Below are 18,002 nucleotides of genomic sequence, written 5' to 3' on the forward strand. Positions count from 1 at the left end.
AAGGATGGCCAGAGCTTCCTCAAATCAAGTAATGCCTGATGGTTTGGAAGCACCCTCCTTCTAGTCACTCCAAAACTTGCATAACTGCAACTTTCCTCCCACTAGTTTATTTACAGTAGCTATAAGGGAAGATTATCTAATGCAACTTACTTAATTTTGATCAGAGCATTACAAATAAAAATATCTCAATTCTCTGTAAACAATACCTAAAAAGGTTCACTGTGAGAGCTACTGAAATATTTTTGAAGCCTTTTGTAGGATTTTTTTCAGAAATCAATTCACTATCAAGATAGTGTATTGAGTGTCCAAGTATTTGGCACTTAAGAATGAAAAATTTCCTTTGAATTTTCTTATAATTTAATATATTTCAGAAGAATATTCTGTTTTTCTAGCCAGTGTCCTTAAAATAAGACTCTTTTGCAGTCATTCCTATACTATGTTCGTTTTTAATTTCATACTCACAGTTAAGGTCAATAGGTGTCTTGCTATGCATAAAGTTAGACGCATGTATAGTGGTTTGCTAGTTTAGAGCTTTAGACATTACAACTTTGTCCACGCGCATTTTGAAAGCCAGGGATCCACTTCTATTTATATTGTGAAGGTTTTGCCAAGGATATCACATTTCTTTAATCCTAGTTTCCTGGAAAGGTGCTAACACTTTCCCTGCAGAGTGTGGATAGCCTAAAATGTGGAGGCAATAATAAGTGATTGATGGAATACAGGCCTGTGTTTTAAGAAGTTAGTTACCATCCATGATACTCAGCCTTCTTATGCCCTGTGCTGCTGGGACATTTTTTGTGGTTGCTGTCTCAGCAATTCAGTCCCATAGTTCTAATGCATTAGTATAATGTGACAATGTCTGGACTACAAGTACTCTGGAGGAATGCACAAGAGCCACAAAACCAATTATAAAATGCTTTAGATTAGATTATTTTAACTTACATTTATAGATAATTTACTTCGATCCCTATTGTAATTTGCAAAAAGTTTTTATTTTGGAAAAAGATTCAGTGCTTTTTGAGTTCAGGAGTCTTTCCTCCTAGCATGAAGTTGTAAAAGCCTTGAAAAGTTTTTGGTCAAGTAGAAGAGAGAAATGAAAGAAGTCATCCAAATGGCAAGTGCTGTGCAACAACCAGTAAGATATCAGCCAGCCTTCCTAAGTTGCATCACCTTAGTTCCTGGGATTTTGTTTAAAGTCAAACCTAGTTTCTTTGTCATCTAGATAAAGATTGATTGTACAGCCGAACAGTAACTTCAAGAATTAAAAAAAGGGGTAAGTCTATTCAAACGAATACTGGACTCTTTTCCTTTGAATCCTGGTTCATGAGCTCCTCATGAGTTCAAAAGCTCCTTCATAACAATAAGCTTACTCTCTACATTCATGCACAAAAACCTATGATTTTGACAGGTTTGAATTTAAAGTTGTAAGAACCAACAGATTAAACTTTAATTAAGAAATACTAGTTATAAAACATTTTAACAACAGTGAAAGGGTCATAGTTAAAAGTTGAAGTGCACTTAGGGAGGTATAAAATGGTGTAATGGGAGGAATCATAAGCCAGTTGTGTTGGGTTTCAAGAAGCAAACCAGCTGTTGTGTCAGTCACACACAGTCTGCTGCATTTAAATCAGAGGTCTAGAATTATTTTAGGGTCTGGCTGATGAGACAGAAAAAAGGTCACAATACTGAAATCTTGGCTTCTCTTCCAAGAGATCATTTTACTGAATCTCTGCCATGCTCACCTCGCTCAGAAAGAATATTTTTCATAGTCAGAAAATTGACATTGATTATCTGATCAAGCAAAACATACTATGGCAATTTTTCCACATTATATTCCCATTGCATCTGTCTAACAAGACAAGATTTATATTTCTTTTGGCCATTATTCCTAGAACTTTGTTAGAAATTTCAAGATTATCTTGCCACACTCTTCTGTAATCTTTATCACTGAATTTCTTTATATTATGTTGTCCCCATATCATGCTGGAATGTACCATCTGTTTCACTCAAACCATAAACACAATTTCAGATCTCTCTGGATTAGTCCTAACTAGTCTGTTGTTTTTTTCAGTGGTCCAGTCAGTAGTTCTTGACTACTGACAGAAGGTCTTTGATATTATCTATATAACTAATGCACAGTGACCAACGCTGTCTACAGATGACTGACTTCAGACAAGGAACTGAGGGGACTCTGGTTCTTTCACCCTGCCATGACTGTGAACAACTGCAGTTGATTTGGTGCTGTGGCTCTCATAGGAGTGAAGGAGCTTATCCTACATTATTCCAAAGGAATGATGATAGTTGACATCAGAACTGGTCAATAGTCAGCACTTCTGCAAGAAACACATTCTGTTTCAAAACGGTTCTTTAAAGAATTTGAGAATTTTACTGATGGCTGCTCAGTCCTCTCACAAATACATTCAAAAGAGTTCCGATTCTCAAAGCGAAAAACTCTTGAGCCATGAACACCTTTGCACCAATGTGCCAGGCTGAAGCTGGGAGGCTTACATCTCACTAATAACCGTGTAACTTGAAGTCAAACCCCAAATCTTCTGTAGCAGCAGAGAGGCTGCAAGTCCCGAGTGCCTGGCATGAAGGTGGCCTTTTGAGGGCTCCTGGGCTGCCTGCTGTATGCCTCCATTCTCCAGAGCAGTGGATCGGATCTTTTTAGCATCTGGTGCCAGGTCTTGTTTCTGAAGCCTCAAAACACAGTCATCAACACCAGCCTGAGTCTGTTTCAGCGCTAAACATGGCAGTAATTTATCACAGCCATTCCAGACCGTGGCAGCCAAGACAGTAGCAGGCCCCTCAGTTCCCCTTGCCCCAACAGGGTGCTGAAGGCTTGACAAGCCTGGGTACCCAGCTCGTCAGACTCCCTGCTGCAGAGAGACGAGTTCATAACTGCCCAGGGCCAGCATACCTAGTATTTCCAGCTGATCTGTTAGTTTTGCTATTTTCATTTCCCACATAGTTTACACATCAAAGTTGCCCAAGGCCCATAAATTGTGCACCCTTCACTTCAAGCAGAAATTTCATGATGTAGTGAAACTGATATCATCTGAGTAATCTGACTAGGAAATTGATCAGGGACTAAGCAGGTGAAGCTGTCTCTCTTCCAGCAGAAGTTTGTGGTGGTAATTTTCCTTTGAAAATTTTTCCATTCTGACAAAATGTAATTTCTGAACAATGACAAAAAATTAACAAAAAATTGCAATCTCTCTATAACTGAGATGCACCTAAAACCTGCCGTATTCCTAGGCATCAATGACACAAGTTTTACAGGTTATAACATTACTTGCACAATGGTATCTGAAATTCCTGACGCAAGTTGCAGACATCTGCAAAGGCAGATATCAGCAGTTTCCTATTACTGAGAGTAGTCTGTGAGAAAAACAGGAAAATGTCAACAGGTTCCATTTTTGCAACGCAGGATGACAAGGCAATGCTTACATAGTCTATGCTAAACCTTATTTTATATAGAAATAAGTACTCCATACACTCAGTTCAAATGGTTACAAATATAGATAATACCACAACTATTTAATTAAGCTGCAGTACTCGTTAAGCATATGGTCCTAAAAATACAATCCTGCTTTTAAGCATGTATGAGACAGTGTTTAAGCTAGGCAAAATCCCATGTGTTAGTAGAACTTAGCTTTAAAACAGAGGGTCAGGGCATGGTATCTTATTACTGAAGAAGTAAGTGACTGTGTATAAATATTCTTGAACTACAAGATAGGACCTGCTTACGGAGAGAACTCTGGAAGTTGGACTTCAATCACGCACTTATTCAGTCCCCCAAAAGTCTACCTTGAAGATTCCTAGCAGTACAAAAATGACTTGAGATAATTTCCAAAACATCTGAAGCTAGTAGGACTTAGTAGGCTTTGGGCCTCCTCTTTTATTAATGAGAACATTGCTAGTCATATTAATGTAATATTTAATAATATGTTGACCATTTTTTTTCACGCTGATGTTGTTAATTGTTTTCCACCGCTAAAAGCTACTGAGATTGACTGTTTTTTTAGTGATTGTCAAAATTAATGTTCTAAAATCTACACACAGATGGCTAAAATCATTGATACGGATTTTCAAAAGGGCTGAGCATCCATTGCTTTCTGTGTAGTCTGCCCTTTTATACCATAGTTATCCTTTGGATTGTGAAGATTTAGTGTAAACATCTTTGGACAACATCTGAACAGTTAAAAGTGCTGTATATTTTAATTTGGCATCTAAGTCATGTCTGTCTTAATACATATACTAAATCAAAAAGTAAACAGATTACAAACCACATTGTTTCCTTATTCCTTTCTCTTATCACAGTTTATCATGCCATTCTGAAATTACATTAAATCAGTAGATGTTGGTTCGAAAATATTACTGTCTTTACTGTTTAAGCAGGCATATAAAAGCCCAGGCATTACTTAGAAATTCGAAAGAAAAATCAAAGCAGAAATCTTGTCTTAACAGCTTTCATCAGCACCAGTAGTTTCTTTTTAAAGAAAACACTACCTTACAAGCAGAAAAAAATGGCAAATTTGAACTGGAGTTATCAAGGCAACAATGGTAAAAGCCATCTTTAATAGAAAATCAGATTTCTTTATAAAATATTGAATATTTCTTTCTTTTCCTTATAAAAATTCTTCAGAATTACATGGTTGATTAACATAAGTGGCTGTATTATGTATTCAATTGGCTCCAAGGGAAAGTGTCAGGAATTCAGTATTGGTGCAGAATTAGAAGTAGAAAACTTCAATTATTTATGTATTTTGCCTAGGACCTGACCACTGGCCAAGTTATACGCTATTGCCGACAGAGACCATCAATCTATTGGTATTGAAACCAAGGAAGTAAAAAAAGATGCATTTCTGGGGCTTTTCTGGATTACTTGGAAACTTTCCACAGGTAAAGAGAGCATCAATGTCAGACATTCATTCCACATGAATTTTGAGGATAAGGACAATCAATCAGCTTAGTAAAAGGGGGATCTAGAGAGGGGGCTGTGAGATATTTTTTTTTTTCCTTCTCTTTTTCTCTAATTTATATAGAAAACAGGACTAGTTGCCTTTCAGGAGTATTTATGTAGATTAGGGTATGCTTGCTAATTTTGTTATACTAGTTGGCAGCACCCTTTGTCACAGAAGATCCAAGTGATATTCTTTAAAATTAGAACTTGTTGGCAAGTGTTTTTGTGTTAATGGCAAAAGAACTGGTAATTTCCCAGTAGGAAACCTCCAGGATAGTCACTGATTTGGGGAGGGGAAGGTAGGAGGAGAGATTCTAAAGACAGTTACTCAATTTAAAAAAAAAAAAAAAGTCAACATGCAGTAGGAGACTTATACATATGCAAAAGTTACGCACAGTGTAACTCCATATGGAATCACACTGGGCTAGCTTTTTTTCCTCAGAGAGTCTTATTGCCTTGGTAGCAAAGGAGGATATTTCTTTGTGCTGATGTATAATATTGCAAATGCTCCAAGAACTCCAGGCACATATTTCTAAGCATCATGCACAATCACAGGTGCCTATCACTAAAATGGGAATCAACACACACTTATGTGCTCGTAAGCAAGGAATTAATGATAATGACCAATAAACAGTGTCAATAACATCTGAGTACCTTTGTGGCATCTCATAATCTAAATTCAGAAAACATCAAGTACCTATTAACTGTTAGTTCTATGAAGAAAGAGACCTTTAAAATGCTGTCATAAATACCACAAATTTTAGCATGAAGTGAATTCCATGAGGTAGGACAATTTGTTCTGCAGTTATTAAAATCCAATTACTGTTTCTGGCAAGCTGCTGGTTTTCGGCATTATTTTTTCTTTTGTTTTCTCTCTGGAGTAAAACGTGTATTCACAAATATTTTACCTGAACTTTGTACCTGTATTGAGCAGACATGCAGATTTGCCAATACACTCATGTGTATACCTGGAATTAAAACCTTAAATACCTTTGGCTTAATTGCACAAACTGTTGTTTGTTTTCTTTTTCTCCAGATGTTTAAAAATAATCTAGTATCAAATCACGTTAATATTTTAACATGGAGGAAACTGCTTGCATGTTATAAAATCTTTGAAATCTATAATTTGCCTGTCAGGAAGACTTAATTGATTGATATTTTTACCATACTTCATGCATTTGCTGGCAGACCTCTCAACGAAACATATAGATTGCAGCAGTTTCATTTCTATGGGGGCCAAATGGATGAGTAAGACTCAGAGCACACAGTGGATAGAAGGAAATACACCTCAGAGGCAGAGTCAATAAAAGAAAAGTTAAAGTCAGGTTTTCGAAGTCCAGTCACACATATCATCCCTAGGGGTAAAAAAAAAAAAAAAAGAAAAGAAAAAAAAAGGCATATGTAGATAGCTTTTATAGTTATTTTATTTTGCAAAAGCAATACCATCTCTGTGTCTGCAAAGCTGACTCTGCAAGAGCAAATTGGGTTTTGTGCTCAGTACTTATTAATAAAAATTTAGATAATCTAAATCCATCTTTAAATATTGAAATAGGGCTGAAAGGTGCAGGTGTAAAAGTAAGTAACATCTGCTAAATGTAAACGTCAGCTGTAAAAGTACCTTCAGCTTAATACTAAATCAACTGCTTTTTAGAGAGTCTGATCACCCAGTACCCCACTACAGTAGTAGCTGGATCTCCTCAAAGCTACAAGTATGCTGATCACTGTAAGGTGGTTTTTTTCTGACTTTTCAAGAACAGAAAAAAAGGAAACCCAGAAGAAATTAATGAAGAGAAAGAAGTAAAAAAGCTGTTTAGTAAGGGCCCCAGCAAATGTCAAGTACAAGGTTCTTTTTACAAAAATTAAAAACCACCTCTAAAGTAACAGATTTTATTCATTTTCCAGTGTCTTAGTGTCCTGCTAATAGTCATCAACATGCCAACAAATAATTCATGTTCAATCCGTGTAATGTTATCTTTGGCAGCTTTTTAGATTTTAGGAACATTACAACGTGACAAACTAATGGGATGGATTACACATTTTTAATTTAGGCATTAGGAACACATAGCCAGAAGTGTGTTCCTAATAGGAAATTTTCCACTGTAGAGAGTGTAAAGCTATCTCATTTGATACAGCCAAGACAAGAAAGGGGTGTCCCTTTAGAATTGCTTTCTGCTGTAAAGAGATAGTGCAATAGTGCACTTAAGCTGTGTTTAAACAGCACACGATTAAGTGTTTATTAGTTTGCTTTGAATCAATAGTTTAAAATAAGTTGAAACAGTTAAGATGGTAAGTTGAAAAGACAGCAATTCAGCTTTAAAAAATACCAGATTTTTTTTAAAAAATTATGTAAATCACAATTTTAAGATTATGTGCATTATATGAAAATTTCCATGTTCTGTTTCTCTATTTTAGGATCTCCTTCTTGCATTTTATAAGTTTTGATATTTTTTGTGACTATGTTTCTGAAACATTATGCAAATAATCCAGGACCAGACTATTGCCATAGAGTTACATAGTTGCTAAGTAATTGGTAAGCATATTCATAGATGAGAAGGCATTTTAAGAAATTCTTATGATTTCCAAGTTCTGTAAGTTTTGGATATTTATATTTCACAAAAAAATAGCTCACAATGCAATATGCAACATACTAAGCTGAACAAAAGTTCCTTAAAACCCTATTAAAGCAAATACTGTCAAATACTGGTTGAAAGATCTGTGTTGAATATAAACCATCCACAGCCATGATGTTCATGGCCATACCTTCAATCTTTTGCAGTAAATGAGACTATTGTGAATAAATATTGCATGCTGTATAACAAAGTGGTTACACTCCTCAAAATGCTAAGTAATGTATTACATTTTTAAAGGCATGGAAATAAAAGCATACACAGGAGACTGTTAGCAATAGAGTTAGAAAAAAAATGTCCCTTGTAAGCTGTGATTTTCCACATCTCTGTGTACTTACCTCTAAACTGCTTTCAGGAATATGTGCAGTTCTGCCTACCCCAAGATAAAGCCTGGGTATGAGTCCTGACAATGCCAGGGCAATTCAGCAAAACACCATAAATCTGCAGGCGTCCACAAGCATGTTCTCAGTTTCACGGTCAGACCCTAAATGTGCAGTGGCATTTCTAACTATTTCACTCTATGGCGGCATTTCTTTGTAATAGAACCAGCAAAAATGAACCTGTCAATTGCTTTTTAGTGTCATCTCATTCTCTGGAATGCAGACAAGTATTCAAATGTAGCTGAGGCTTTTAACAAACCAGATGGCTTGGCAATTGTCACTGTTGTCCTGAAGGTCAGTTACTGACATACTGAAAACACATGTCTATCTTCCCTTTCCTTACTAAAACTGCAGTCAGTGATGAGGACTAGGAAAAACACTTATTATTTGTGTAAAATTGGTGGAGATGACTGTCCCTTACCCTGATTTAGCCCGTATTTCCAACTTTGCCCATGCTGCTACATGGATGTTTTACCCAAATCCCCTTCTCATCCACAGGCCCTTGAGCAGCTGTGTTTTAAAGCATGGGTGCTAGTGAGCTTGAGGTGTTTTGCCCACCTTTGTAACAGGCAATGCTTGCACATTTTATGTTTGTTTTCCACTCCATTTACAGCAATGTAAACTTTCACAGATAGATGGTTCGAGTCCCATGTGCTATTACTGTCTATCAATCAGAAAAAAAAGCTAAATCAGAACTCCAAGAAATCTTAGATCCATACATATGACATATTTAGCCTTTCAAACGCTATTGAGGCAGGAAAAAGAATTCCTTATTATTAAGGACTTTTTTATATTAAGGAAGTATCATAAAATAATATTATATATTGTTATGTACTGCTGAAATATAATTACTCATAGTTCACATTGCAAAAAAGATACCAGCAAAACCATCTCGCTGAATACTTTCAAAGTGAATTTCAAGGCTGAGCACATATGATCAAAGCAATCATATACTTCTGAACCACAGACTATTTTCACACTACTGTTTGCATTACTTTCTAAAGCAGAAGCAAAACTTCCCATTGTTTCCTCAAAAGTTCTAAATTTTGCCTCATTCATAGTGGGTTTGCAAAGCTAAACTAATCAACATTTATAAAGCATACTCTTATTCTTGATTCTGTCAGACTAATACTATTGTTATGTATTTAGGATTTTAAAGTATTCTTTTATTTACAGCTTGGCTTATGCAATGAGAACCTGAAGGGTGTCTTGAAGGCCTTGGATTCAGTAAAGACTGAGGTAAACATCATAGCCTGATCATGATAATATATAGAGTAGTTAAATTAAAAGCTACACAGTGTTTCATCTGCCTTTTTGAAGACTTCACAATAATGCAGGGTTTCAGTGGAAGGAGGCTGTTGAGATGTAGGAGCTGAAAGTATGATCCTGGACATGAGTTTATGGGATCCCATAAGATATTTTGTATTGTGGGGCTCCACCCTGTAGACGGCTATGGGCTCTTTGTGTAAGATTCCTACCTAATCCTACACTTCCATCCATCTGTCTGTCTATTTAAAATTACCCCTGGTATCCATCACCAACACAGACTTACAGTAACCAAACTCAAGTTTTTCTTAGTTAAAGGAAAGGAAAAAAGGGGAGAAATAACACCAGAACTGCACTTTTCTTAAGCTGTCTTGCTTACTTACAATGACTATACCCACCAAGCCTCTCATAAAGGCACAGGATAGGCAAAGATAGAATCTGAATATCTGAATTTTAGTGAAGTATGTTAAAAAAACAATACAGCATCTCCCACAGGATTTTAAAAAGGAGTGTAGAGTTTGACCCTGAAGATGCAAACATTATCAATGTGCATGATTTTCCCTTTAGCTTCAACAGACAGCTGAAAATTATACACAGAAGTGTTTTGCTTGTTCAGGAGCACAGAGTTCAGTATTTTGAAAACAAACAAACAAACAAACAAACCCCACAACCATTTAGTCAGTGATGACTGAACTCTTTGGTACATGATACCATTTGGTGGGGGGAAGCTGTTTTGTGTTTTGTTTTTGGAGTGACACTGCTCATTGTCAGCAGTGATAGCTTAGATGTATCTCAGCATCAAATGTATCACCAGGGCAAGAAACTCACCTCTAATACTATGAGAAAACACTGGAGTTTTGAAATTTCCTCCTCTGATTTAGCAACACACTCACTTGTAGACTGAGATGTAAATCCTATTTTACTCATGGGTTTCATTAACCCAGCGTATTTCCCACAGGGTAAACAAATTTGCTTTTGCAATTTTCGTCCTTCAGGCCTACTGCCTAAATATTCTAAATACAGGTATTACTGGATCTACAGTGGCTCTGATTCATCCTCCCCTCCATGACAGTGTCATCTGGATTATCCTTAAAGAGCCAATTACTATCACCTCAGAGCAGGTATGGTATTACAAAGAACAAGACCCTTCTCATCTTTTAGTTTCAGGAACATTATCACTTTACATTGTGTTGCTGTATTGTTTCAGGTTTATTTGTCTCATTTGTACTGTAAAATGAGTACTACCTTTACACCACATTATTGCTGTTAATAAATTTTTATGATTCTGCCTTAGCCAGGTCAGGCTACTCACATCTTAAAAAGTCTTAAGTGAATTGAAATAAGATGACTTCAGATTAGTGGAGTTGCTTCCATTGCTCTAGTAAAGGTGATTTGCTTATTTAAACTTCCTTGTGTGTCTCCTAAAGCAGAAGCCAGGCAACAAAGATGAATTCTTTCCATCTTCATTCCTACAAGACTCCCCAAAAGAAATTCATATTCTCATCAAATCTCAGCCGGAAACCTGCCTGAGCAGGGAGTTTTGTGATGTGCCACAAGACCAAACAGCTATAGTTCTCCATTCAGTGCTATTGTAGAGTGGTTAGGAGCTGTACCAATTGCTTTATTATTGCATTATTTCCTAACAATGTCTGTAGGACAAGTTAAATATCCCTCACTGGCCTTTTCAATGTAAGTATTCTTTCTGTTCTAAACTCTTACAAAATTTTCTTACACAATTCAGTTATTGCCATCTGTCCTTCCAAAGAAGTTTGAATTAATATCTTTCCAGATAAGGTTAGTTAAGTACTTCATATGAAGATCCTTAATATTTCTTATTAATTGGGCTACTCAGTGTATAGGGAACAGAAATTAAGTACAGATAGTTTAAGATAAAAAGCAACATATAAAGCAAAGTTGAATTAGTTCTAAGGCATTGGGTTTTATTTTCACAATTGGCAATAATTTTAATTTATCAAACCCCAGTTTATTTACATAGGTGATAACCAAGTGTTACCGGTATCTAAAAGTTTCTGTGATAGCTGGATATAGGAATAAATAGGATATTCAAAAAGAGTTGTTTGTTCCAGTACTTCTGTGGCAGCATAAATCCTGACACACCACTGGATTAATTCACCGTTATGAAGCTTAATTTTTTTAAAGAATAGAAAGTTACTTGGAAAGTATAATGATTTCTCACTAATATGCAGTTCAAAAGTCAAAAGCTAAATATACCCCTTCCTTCCTTCCTCCATTTAGCTGGCTTAATTCCACACGATCTGGTCTTTCGCAGAAGGGGAAGCACCTTGTCCCATACTGAGCAATCACTGGCAACCCCAACTGCTGAAAGGCAGAGTGGTGAGAGGCTAATTCCAGACAACAAAAGCAAATCTGGACCACAGTTTAGCAACGCATCCAGACAAAGACTATGGAAAAATCTATGAAAGAAATAACAACATGCATATGTCCTTAGCTGCAATATTCCTGTCCTGCCAGAAGCTGTTGCAATTCACTGTGGCATTTGGCTAATGCTTTTACTACTTTTAATCTATATCTTTTTGTGGCAGGCAACTGATCTGTTTCAATGCAAGACTTCTAACAGTGAAATGTACTTTAAATTATTTAATGAATCACATTCCTTCTGATGTACTAAGTAAACCATGGTGATAAGAAGCAAAGTTCAGAATGAAATTTATTAGTATGCAGCTTCCCACGAGAAGAGTTTATGCAACTGTATGAGATGTCTGTTGCTTTTTGCAGTGAAATTGCTACTGTTAAAGGCAATTACTAATGCGTTGTTGTTGATTTGGCTAATAAAAATGTTTTCTTTTTCTAGTTTAGCTGATACATGCCAGATTAAAACTAAATTAATAAAGAAAGTGCTTTGACATGAAGCAGTATTGTAACAGTGCTATGCTATCAGTATTTTAAAAGAAATTATATGATAACTGCTGGTTTATTTCACTGGCAGACCTAATAAAGGATTATTAGACATATGTCCACAGGAAAGTAACGCACCTTGGTCTAGCTGTACACCTAAGTCACACTTACAGCACCAGTTTCACTCTTTCTTAAGCAGAGCAGTACTCAGCTTTGCAAATCGCACTGGCAGTGACAACTGAATAATTTAATAGCCAGCAGGGGCAAAGGTCTGAAGAAGATAAAGTCAGACTTTACAAGGATACAAACGTAAAGCATTAGAACAGAAATGGGGTTTCCGGTTGACCCCATTATGTAACTTAAATGTTATTTGACTGAAATGATGAAGTACCTTCACTAAATTACGTGACTATTATCTGTTGGGGTTTTGCAGCACATGTTGCTACAGATACAGTTTCTTCTTTAACATTTGCATGCCCTTGACTATACAGTAAAAGCAGTGCTGTAAGCATTTACACTGCCTCACACCTCCTCTATAAATTAAAGACATTTTTCAAATCCATATTCCCAACATACTCAAAAGCTGGATTGCTTTGTATGGAAAATGCCACCTCTGCTGCAGTGAGCTGCATTCAGTGAGACGTACTCCTAGGTTCACTTTTTCAGCTAACCAGCGTGTGTATCTAGCAACAGGATCAATAAGGCCTTGGTCTGTGACTCACCACCATAATGTAGTGGCAACAATTATCATAACAAAACATGTGAAATGAATAACCAATAACTTGCCCCAATCAGATTACCTTATACCTGCCTGGTTTATGCATCCTTGCTGTCTTTTGCCATTAGCCTGTTAAGCATGATGACAGAAGTCAAGACTAACTTACTTTGATGCAATGCATTTGTAAGAAATACAATAAAATCATACCAAGATATTTCTTTATTCCATTGCAAAACAGGTGCCACATTTACAGCTAACTTTCTGTATGAAGTAGGTTTATAGATATCACAAGCAATTTACACCAGAAATAATGGAAAGATAATTTAGTTTTATTCTCCTGTCTTGGAATTAAGGGGAAAATGTTAATTGCAAGTACAGAAGAGTAAGCACAAACATGGCAGCTAAAATGCAATACTTCAGCTTAGTCTGAGACCTCCACCTTTATGAACAAGAATCTCCCTTTTGTCAGAAGACCTTCTTTCCTAATAATATCAATCCCTGATGCAGAATCATTAACAAAATGGGAGATCATCCATGAGCATGGGAATGAGGACCTCAGTATTCAAAAGCAGTCTCTGCTTCTGTGCTAATTAAAAAGCAGACAAATCAACATTCAGTCAGATTTCCTGCCATGTTTATTAGTAATACCTATTCCTATTACCTTAATAAGCAAAGCCAGTAAAATGCCTCTTTCTGTTCATAAGCTTACAAAAAGAATTACAAAGAGGCCAATAATTCCCTCAGGTAACTGATACCTTCTTAATGAATGATCCTGAAGCCACACCATTTGTCTCTGCCTTAGTACAAGAACTGCATCATCCCTTTAACAGCCGTGAACAGGAAAATAACCATTTTCAATCCTCTCAGTTCTCCAGAAAAGAATCTGATGGTGCCTGTGGGAAAAGTGAGAACAGAGGCACAGCTATATCACTTTGGTTTTGGAGGAGGCATCTTCCTTGTGATGGGAAAAAATTAAAATTCACAAACAGACCACAACAGGCACACATTTGAGAAATGGCAACAAATCTGTTAGGCAGAACAACAGCTTCCTATACAAATCTGTTTCATTCAAAGTCTATTAAAAAAGCGCTCTAACTATTGTCCCAAGATATAATTTCCCTGATTTAGATTAGGCCTGAGCTGCAGAGCTGCGGGTTCCATCATTTAAAGACCTTTGCATGTGTGCACAAGGGTGACGGGATGTGGGCAGCTGTATCTACTGGTTTGTCTCAAGTTCATCTCCAACATAAATGATGTTACCCTGCTTCTTTCTGTGTAACTCCTTCAGAAAGTTACTTTAATAAAATACAAGTGAAAATAGCAAGTAGGAACAACTGTGAAAATCAAATGGACCTGATTACAACAGCCAAGAAAATGAACAAGCAATTCATAGGCTAGGAAATGGCAAGGCAGAGGAAATGTCTGACTTGATCAAGGAAAGGCAAGGTCATTTCATAGTATCTCTAGACTTTGCCTACCAGTGAAGGAGAGATCTCTTACCTGTATAGCAAGGAAAGAGAACAAAATACAAACAAAAAAACAAAAAAGATTTTATTTTCCAACATAAAGCTATCACTTCATTGACATCTAATGGCAGTTGCTGGCAATATAAAGGAGATGGAAGGGAAAATTTCCCAGTGCCAGTAGTTTGAATGAGTGATTTCTCAGTGCCAAAGACTTGAGGAAACAAACAGAAAACCATAAATATTTTAAGGCTAATTTTAAGAATACTGCTTCTGCCTTTTACCAGAATGAATAATTTCCTCATTTGCTGCTCAGTATTTTATTTTTATATAAAAATGTTGGTATCTGTGTGCTGTGTGTCAATAGCCAAACCCCACAGTAAATCACCTTTAGTCTCAAATGACAAACAGGCAAATGCGAGATACCACAGACACAACTCATCTAGAGAACTTCTGCTAAGCTTCTTCTCATCTTGCAAAGGCTTTCAAAATACAGTAACTCTGCTAAAATAAAGTTCCCTTGCGTAGCTCCAGAGCTCTGAAAAAGTAGTTAGCATTTAGCATCTGATTAGCAGAATGGGCTCCAGGACAGGCTCCAGCAATCCCTTCCATCTTCACCTCTGTTGGGCACCTTAACTAGGACTCCTTTGTTGGGGTTATAAGAGAAAACTAGGTTGATTAATGTTCCACATTCATTTTTTCTTTATAAAATCCTTCCTAGTTCAACTTTTCCCTCAAGGGAAGAAGTGTACTATTATAACCACAAAGGTGTCAGCTGGTAAGTGTACTTTGAGAATGCCCAGATAAACCCTGTAGATGAGAGAGATAGCATGAGCAGGCCTAGTTAATAACTCCTGATATAGCTTAGGACTTTTACTGTAGGCTCTGTAGATCTTTTGGAAAAGGTAAGACCTCATACAACAAGTCTCACTTCTTTCACAAGACTTTCTGGGAATCCTCTGCATCTTTAATCCCATCTATAACAGCCACAGAAATGCAGGGCTCCAGTGCTGAGCAAGCCCAATGGCACAGGATGGGAAACGTGGGACTTCAAATCAGCTAGCAACAACATTGGGCAGTGGAAGAAACCACTTAATTTTTAAGTCAGTCACAGCAAACCATTTAGAAAACTTCCAGATGTAATACCACATCCTGAAACTTTAAGAATTGTTTTTCAAACAAAACTGCTTGTCAATATCAACACATTATCTAGCTATTCTGAATTTCTTGATTACGTTATTTACCACAGAAAAGAAAAGAAAAAGAAATGCTAAAAAAATCCCACCAGGGTTAATGGTATACTGCTGCCTATGCTATGGTAATGCATTATAGCTTCCTTGCATGCCTTATTCAAGTTTTTCTGCATGAGCACAGAGCTCACATAAAATGCATTTATTTTTTGACCACTTAAGCCATTAAGTCTTTTGCAATGCACTGAGGTAACCAAGAGATCACACCATAAAAACTTTAAAATCAACAAACATTTTTGCCACAAATTTCACCATAGCGTAGCTAGAACCAGCTCAGCCTAAATAGTGTATGCATAGGAAATATACACCAATGGGATTGTTCATGCCAGTACAGTATACTGTGACTGATTTCTTTAAGAGCTATCCATTGCAGCCAAGTCCACCAAAGGCGTAAGGTTCCTCTCAGAAGGGTGACAACAAGGCAGCTGCTCCCCTGAGGGACAAGGTGCCCTTTGTCCCCAAGGCATCCCGGTTGCTTCCAGCAGATGACCAAAACACAGCGCTGCCGTGGGGCGCTGGCCTGCTGGGATCCAGGGAGCCTGGGTGGATGCAGGACCAAGCCGTGCCATTTTGGGAGTGGTAACAGCAGCAGCACTTTCTGTTACTGCCGCCTGAAACGAGCACTTCCCTCACCACCAAACTATTGCCACCTGATCATCCCCTTTTAGATATCCATTACGTTCGCTTCCTATTTTGTATGTGGAGAGCTACTGCTCACATTTGGATAAATCTGTGAAATCCAGAGGTTGTAATATCTTGTCCCTGGTATTTGCTGTATTGGGCAATGTGTAGCCTTTACTTTATTTTCTTATAAATATACACACACAGAGTTCAGGGTGGAAATTTAAAAGCGAGCTGGCAAAGACCCAAGCTTCCCTCTCTTTTCCCATCCCAGAGGGGTTTCAGCTTCATTTTTCGCATACCCTTGGAACAGCATTTACCCCTCCTCAGGCCACCCCTGAGCTTAAATCCAGCCTGCCCAAGCAAGAGAAACCTGAGGATGGCTGAGGGGTGGCTGAGCATGTCGCATGCCCGGGTCTTGGTGTATGTGGCGGGCGGGATGACGGCTGCCAGAGCCGTGCTCAGTAACCAGATATGGTGGGGCGGGGGGCAGCGCATCTGCCGACACGCCGCCGCAGAGCACGGCCCGCTGCAGCGCCTGGCTGCAGCTGCACCCCAAATTCAGCCCCGGCCAGGGCTGCTGGCCGGGGGGCTCACCCGCCGCAGGGCTCACCCCCACACAGGCAAGCATGGCCTTCATCAGCGTAGCATAAGGCAGTTTCTCAAGCAGTGTGTTTGATCTTTTGGTCACAAAAACATCAGACCCGCGCAGGAATCCTGGCAGCGTGAGGACATGCTTTTTTGAGACACCATATATTTGATTTGTGGTGATGATGTAGCTGCCCTTATCCTCGCTGAGATCTTTAGCAAACCGCCTGTTGACTGAAGTCGAACAGGACAAAGCAGTGAATGAGCCTGAAAGACTGGAAAAAAATAGAGTCTGTCATGACAAAATCTAATGCAATAAAACCTCATCTCTACTGGGACGTTCCGTTACCAGAGCAATGTCATAATATGAGCCAACATAAAAGACCAAGTCATGCACTGCCAATACTTTTATAAATGTTACCTCTGAACATACCCGTTCCTGCCCTGCTGTAAACTCGCTCCTTCTGGAGGGGTGTTAATCAAGAGAAAGTGGAAGGCCGGGGCAATCTGGTCATCTGGGCCACCCCTTGAAACCAGACTGCTTCCTCATGATAAGGAGACACTAACCCCTGGCACAGCAACAACCTGCTGTCAGGAAACGTTTAGATTTACCCTTGAAAAATGTGTCAGGACAGATTTGGTAGTAGTGGCACAAAAAGCTGTCAGCAACTGACAACACCTCTGTCTTATCAGGAGGTTCCCCATGAGGTAAAGCAAGGAGGGGGACATCCACAGCTGCTTCTGTGCAAGCAATTAGGCTTCCCTGCAGTCCTCTGAGGGTGGCCAGATCTGCACGTCTTCCTCCTCTGTCCCTCACCAAACTGTGCACTCTTCCACTGATTCGCACTGTTGTGAAGCGTGGCCTAGTATCTTTTCACAGATCCTTGTTTCTTAATTATCTTCATGGAACCGTACAAGCCTTTTTCGCAATGGCAACATACTTTGGAGGCATGGTCCAATGGAGCCATTGTGTCTGTGAAAATGTATATATGCAAGAGGAATGCCTGTAAAGGTCACACTCCAACTTCAGAGTGGCTTCATTCCTTGAACAAGTCCTGTAGGATTAACATTAGGCAGCATTTTCCAAGGCTGCCGGCTAACTATGTTGCGTGTTGCATTTCCATTACATATCCCACAGCAAAGTTTGTAACATGGATTCTTTCGTTATAGGGACAAAGGAGAGAAAAGCTCCAGGGGAAGCCTCCAGACAGCTTTAGACAATTATTGCAAAGGAAAGCTCTGCCAA

At 38.2% G+C, this 18,002-nt stretch overlaps 1 long non-coding RNA gene across 1 annotated transcript; it reads left to right on the forward strand.

Moving 5' to 3' along the window:
• The first annotated feature begins 3,585 nt into the window (after positions 1–3,585).
• LOC129784221 (uncharacterized) lies at positions 3,586–9,213 on the forward strand. Its single transcript, XR_008746681.1, has 3 exons — positions 3,586–3,870; positions 4,778–4,905; positions 9,150–9,213. It is a non-coding gene; the product is annotated as an uncharacterized LOC129784221 (long non-coding RNA).
• Positions 9,214–18,002: the final 8,789 nt, after the last annotated feature.

This window comes from Falco peregrinus, chromosome 3, assembly GCF_023634155.1.
Source record: "Falco peregrinus isolate bFalPer1 chromosome 3, bFalPer1.pri, whole genome shotgun sequence".
Lineage (NCBI taxonomy): Eukaryota > Metazoa > Chordata > Aves > Falconiformes > Falconidae > Falco > Falco peregrinus.